We start from the raw sequence: 6,650 nt of genomic DNA, 5'->3' as shown, positions 1-6,650 counted from the left end.
TACAATGCACAGACCACATGAAGCTCAAGAAGAAGGATGACCAAAGTCTGGATGCTTCAGCCCTTCTTAAAAGGGTTAACAAAAGTATTCATAGGAGGAGAGATGGAGACAATGTTTGGATCAGAGACTGAAGGAATGGCCATTCAGAGCCTCCCCAACCTGTGGATCCAGTCCATGTATATAGAGTCACCAAAACTAGACAACATTGATGAATCCAAGAAGTCCATGCTGACAGGAGACTGAAATAACTCTCCTGAGAGGTTCAGCCAGAGTGTGGCAAATACAGAGGCGAATGGTAGCAGCAAACCATTGACCTGAGAATGGAGTCTGGATTGGAGGAGTTAGAGAAAGAATTGAAGGAGCTGAAGGGGCTTGGAGGTTCCTCTTAAAAGAGGGGACATGAAATTCATAGGCAAATGGATGGAACTGGAAAAAAATCATCCTGAGTGAGGTAACCCAATCACAAAAAAAACACACATGGTATGCACTCATTGATAAGTGGATATTAGCCCAAATGCTTGAATTACCCTAAATGCACAGAACACATGAAACTCAAGAAGGATGACCAAAATGTGAGTGTTTCACTCCTTCTTTAAAAGGGGAACAAGAATACCTTTGGGAGGGGATAGGGAGTCAAAGTTTAGAACAGAGTCTGAATGAATGCCTATTCAGAGCCTGCCCCCACATGTGGCCCATACATATACAGCCACCAAATTAGATAAGTTGGATGAAGCAAAGAAGTGCAGGCTGACAGGAAGCGGATCTCTCCTGAGAGACACAGCCAGAATATTGCAAATACATAGGCGAATGCCAGCAGCAAACCACTGAACTGAGAATGGAAACCCTGTTGAAGGAATCAGAGAAAGGACTGAAAGAGCTTGAAGGGGCTTGAGACCCATATGAACAACAATGCCAACCAACCAGAGCTTCCAGGGACTAAGCCACTACCCAAAGACTACACATGGACTGACCCTGGGCTCCAACTGCATAGATAGCAATGAAGAGCCTAGTAAGGGCACCAGTGGAAGGGGAAGCCCTTGGTCCTGCCAAGACTGAACCCCCAGTGAAAGGGATTGTTGGGGGGAGGGCGGTAATGGGAGGAGCACTGGGAGGGAAACACCCACATATAGAAGGAGAGGGACAGGGATTGGGGGATGTTGGCCTGGAAACCCGGAAAGGGAATAATAATTGAAATGTAAATAAGATATTTAATAAAGATGGAGGGAAAAAAAAAGAGGGGACAGTGGTCTATATTTTTGCCCTTTACCAGAAAGTGCCTTTCTCGATTAGTACTCATAAAATCTTCTTACCTTATCATACAAAAATCATATCTTCAGTAAGATTCAGTTATATTTTGGGCGAAAAATTATATAAGGGAGAAAATTAAAAAGTTAAAGTATAAAAAATACTGGGGAAGGGAACACCCATATAGAAGGGGAGGGGAGTTAGGGGTACATTGGCCTGGAAACCAGGAAAGGGAATAACAGTTGAAATGCAAATAAGAAATACCCAAGTTAATAAAAATGGAATATATAAATCTATAAAACAGCCCTCTTTTACACAGGAGGAAATGACTATCCTTCATGGACTCCAACAAGAACATTGCTTTGTCTGCTTTCCTCCCTTTGTCTAATCTCTGGCTATCTTTTCGGGTAGTATTTAAATTTTAAGGAGCATAATTATGATGCCCTCCTGTTTTCCCTCTTTGAGTTCCAAACTACATTGAAGAATTGTGGCATTTCCCCCTTGGAATTTGCTTGTTTGTTTTGTTTTTGTTTTGCTTTGTTTTCTCACCACTTTCCTTTTTACTTGCCAAAATTATGTTGTTAGGGAGACAGAATATGAGGCCTATGCTCACTACAACGGAGAGATTCATTCTGGGTAATGCTCAAGTATGCTGATTTCTACACTATTAGCAATATCACTAAAATAAAATCAACACACACACACACACATACACATACACACACACAATTCTAAATCATCAAAATAACGTTGACATGTTAAAGTAGCATAAAAAGAAAGCTAGGACAAGATAGACACAGGAAAAGAGAGATATGCAGCAAATATACCCCAGAGAGCACTTGCTGAAAAGATCCAGAGGGAGAAAGATTGGTCATGAAAACTCATGTCCAGAACTGACACACATGCCCAAATTTCTGGACTAAATGTTGTTTGCAAACTCACTCAGTTGCTGTCATCAAATGTGTCCGACATGTATATACTGAATATCAAAATCCTATATGATATATTTATATCTTTCCAACATTTCCCAATAATGTTCTAAATATTATGAGTTATTGAGACCTTTTTAATAGCATAACAGAGTTTTCAACAGTAACTCAGGACTAAGGGAGATAAAAGTAACATAAATAAAAGAGATTTTTAATTATTATCAATGCAATGACATGAAAGGAATACTTGGCAATGAGAGTATGAGTTGAGGAAGTTTCCAAACAAATCCATCAGATGACAAGACAGTGTTTAAACCTTTAAGCATGGAATCAACATTTGCTCATAAAGCCATAATACAAAATCATTTCCCTCTCTTTGAAATAAATGTCTTATTCCTATTTCCACTTTACTCTGGAGGAAGAGAAGTTAATTATTTAAAATTTTTTGTTTATGATAGCCAGAAGCTGGAAAGAACCCAGATGCCCTTCAACAGAGGAATGGATACAGAAAATGTGGTACATCTACACAATGGAATATTACTCAGCTATCAAAAACAATGACTTTATGAAATTTGTAGGCAAATGGTTGGAACTGGAAAATATCATCCTGAGTGAGGTAACCCAATCATAGAAAAACACACATGGTATGCACTCATTGATAAGTGGCTATTAGCCCAAATGCTTGAATTACCCTAGATGCCTAGAACACATGACACTCAAGACAGATGATCAAAATGTGAATGCTTCACTCCTTCTTTAAATGGGGAACAAGAATACCCTTGGCAGGGAATAGAGGCAAAGATTAAAACAGAGACAGAAGGAACACCCATTCAGAGCCTGCCCCACATGTGGCCCATATATATACAGCCACCCAATTAGACAAGATGGATGAAGCAAAAAAGTGTAGGCCGACAGGAGACAGATGTAGATCTCTCCTGAGAGACACAGCCAGAATACAGCAAATACAGAGGCGAATGCCAACAGCAAACCACTGAACTGAGAACAGGACCCCCGTTGAAGGAATCAGAGAAAGAACTGGAAAGCTTGAAGGGGCTCGAGACCCCATATGAACAACAATGCCAAGCAACCAGAGCTTTCAGGGACTAAGCCACTACCTAAAGACTATACATGGACTGACCCTGGACTCTGACCTCATGGTAGCATTGAATATCCTAGAAAGATTACCAGTGTAAGGGGAAGCCCTGGGTCCTGCTAAGACTGAACCCCCAGTGAACGTGATTGTTGGGGGGAGGGCGGCAAGGGAGGGGAAGATGGGGAGGGGAACACCCATAAAGAAGGGGAGGAGTTAGGGGGATGTTGGCCCGGAAACCAGGAAAGGGAATAACACTCGAAATGTAAATAAGAAATACTCAAGTTAATAAAAAAAAGGCCTGAAATAGCTTAAAGGGGCTTGAGACCCCCATATGAACAAGAATGCCAACCAACCAGAGCTTCCAGGGACTAAGCAACTACCCAAAAACTATACGTGGATTGACTGTGGGCTCCAACCTCATATGTAGTAATGAATAGCCTAGTAAGAGTACCAGTGGAAGGGGAATCCCTTGGTTCTGCCAAATCTGAACCCCAGTGAACTGGATGGTTGGGGGGAAGGCAGTAATGGGGGGAGGATGGGGAGGGGCACACCCTTAGAGAGGGGGAGGCAGAGGGCTTAGGTTCATGTTTGCCCAGAATCCGGGAAAGGGAATAATAATCAAAATATAAATAAGAAATACCCAAGTTAATAAAGATGAAAAAAAATCAAAATAGAGTATGTCCTAGATACTTCTAAAAGACACTAGAGCTTGTTGCAGAGTATTTATCTCAAGGAATACTTCAATAAAGTATTATTATTTTTCTTTTTGATCACCATAGGTATTATAATAACTGATTTCTATGTACTTTGTATATTTTTGAATCTAAAGTGTTCATTCATATTTCTTTCTTTTTTCTTCTGGTTTTTGTTTGCTTGTTTGTTTGTTTGCTTGTCTATTAGTTCTTCATGAATTTCACATCATATACCACCATCCTATTCATCAACTCCTCAGACCTCCTCTCCACCAAGCAAAGGAAAATTTAAAAGCTCCTTGTGGAAGCTGTTGTATGTCTGACACTAGATCATTTGTCCACATTTCATAGCTTGCAGATGTTTATTGCAATGACTCATTGGTCTCACAGGAAGCTTCTGGCATCTGTTACTCTATCGATAAACAGTGAAACCTCACTGGGACTCCTCTTGGATATCCTGTCATTGCCCTGTATCATGGAAATCCTGCAGTTTGAGATCTGTAGCAATGGCATCTTCATGCACTGCAATGGTTAATTGATGGGTTAGAAGTTGGGACAGGCCAATATAAAGCCTGAATCTGGGCCTAAAAGGCATCTTAGCTATTCAACAAGCCAACTCTCCTGCTCTCAGACCCTCGGGGCTAGCTCATCAGCATCACCCCTATAACTAAAGTCTGCTCTATCCTTTTGCCCAGGCTAGGTGCAGGGCCCACTCTCCTGAGTGTTGAAGTTGGTGAGGGATATGACCAATTCTCCTACTATTATGACTCTGGGGCCAGGTCTCCTGCCTGCCATATATGGTGAGGCATGAGGGGGGTAGGAAGTCATCTCTCTATCCTCCATACCACCACTCAGCAGATAAGAAGCATGGCTGGCTCCTCATATTGCAACCCCCATATCCAGGGCTTTATCTACTGTGCTGCCTAGGCGAAGTGAAGTGCCTGCTCTGTGTAGTGCTGCAGAAGGTGAAGGGCAAAGAGAGCTCTCCCACTCTGATGACCTGGTGGCCCTCTCTCCTGCCTGCCTTAGGTGGCAAGGTGCAAAGTAGAGCATCTCGTGCTTGTCCATTTCATAGACGGGTAGACAAGTGGCTGGTGGGGTCAGCTCTTCTATGCTCATACCTTCTGGCCAGCTTGTGCTCTTCCCTGTGACCAAAGTTAGTTGTGCCAGGCTGCCCAGTACAAGGCTTGCTTTCCCTAGTGTGCAGCTAGTGAGGGGCAGGGGAAGCTTTCCTACTTTTATGACTCTAGGGCCAGTCTTCTACCTACAGTAAGTGGTGAGAAGTGAGGGGAGAGAAGGGAACCTCTACCTCGTCCATGCTACCAAATGAAAGATGAATTGATGGAGAAGAGCCAGATGTTCAAAGTTCTTGTCCTCGGGGTCAGTTCACTTGATACTCAGAGTACTACAACTGGCTAGGTCAGGTTCAGTGTTCCCAATCTCATGTCCCCATGGCCAGCTCTTCCAGAATGGTCAGATGAGGAGTGGGGCCAATTCTGCACAGCTCTCATATATCAACATATCCCCAGTAGACAACTCAAACCAGGAATGTCCTCTTTGCCTTTGGTTGTAACAAACTCCTGCTGCTGCTGGGCCAAGGACCCAGAAGTAGTCTGCCCTGTGACAGCACAGGACAGGAGTTCACCAGAGTCGCAGGAGGTATTACGGGCTGACTACCCACGTCAGACTGTTCCCTGAGTTTTAAATTCTCCTTCTTTGTTGTGCCTATCTGTCTGTTTCTCCTCTTCTTCCATTTCTCCACCACTTACCTGTTCCTCTTAGTGGCTCCTGGTATTTCTAAGGTTGTCTCAGGAGTGGTCTCAGGAGTGCTATGTCCTGTTCATGTATTATAACACTAGGAAGGGATCATTTTGGACATAGTAACTTCCCCCGAGTCCTGTATGATGTCAGACTGGGCTAACTTGGGCTAACTTCCTCTCTAGGTTCCTTGGTGCTACTCTGATGGTTATCTCAGACTGGCTCCCTGCTCAAGTGACCCTTCATAAGGGTTTTCTATTTTCTTCCAGCCCAGCCCAGGGCAAGCACTTCCAGGAACTCTTGTTTACTCTGTTGTTGGTTGTCTCTGGATTGCTCTTTGTACTGGGAGCCTGTTCATGCCCACCTCGTGCCAGATTGGTGGTTGTCTCAGTCTGGCTTTTTTCATGGAATATTTGGCAACTAATCATTCACAAGTTCATGGTCAGATCTTTGAATGTAGACATATCCTCTCTCCTCTCTGCCCCGTACTGATGTATGTGTGGTACACCTACATCACACCTACAGTGATTCTAGAGGCAGGGAAAATATTTTTCTGACTCCAATCTGCCTTTGACCTGGTAGACCATAATGCTTTATATGTTCATGCTGCCACACAGATACAGCATTCAGATATCCCTGGTGGAAAAGGATAACTGTAGAAGGCTGAGCTTCAGGAGGACAAGATATTGGCAGCAAAAGGAAAAACACAACAGAATACAGGTGACTTGGGATGTGACTAGTTATCCATTGCTGCAGTCTATGGGGGCGTCTCTACATCTAGTGTCTTCATAGTTACCCAACTATCACAAATCAAAGGTATGAACATGTATATTTGTCAGCAAATTGAATTTCCAAATATTGAAATAGGTTGCCATGAAGTATAAAAGCAAAACACCTCATTTTACAAGTATAGAATCCTTGGCCAAAGAGAAC

The 6,650-nt window shown here is 42.9% G+C and overlaps 1 non-coding gene across 1 annotated transcript; it reads right to left on the bottom strand.

Annotated features, from left to right (window-relative positions):
• Positions 1-6,125: 6,125 nt before the first annotated feature.
• LOC116913000 lies at positions 6,126-6,258 on the bottom strand. The gene has a single exon (XR_004389561.1). It is a non-coding gene; the product is annotated as a small nucleolar RNA SNORA17 (small nucleolar RNA).
• Between the last annotated feature and the right edge of the window lie 392 nt (positions 6,259-6,650).

Source organism: Rattus rattus, chromosome 11, assembly GCF_011064425.1.
Source record: "Rattus rattus isolate New Zealand chromosome 11, Rrattus_CSIRO_v1, whole genome shotgun sequence".
NCBI lineage: Eukaryota > Metazoa > Chordata > Mammalia > Rodentia > Muridae > Rattus > Rattus rattus.
This window is presented reverse-complemented; position numbering and strand designations above follow the sequence as displayed.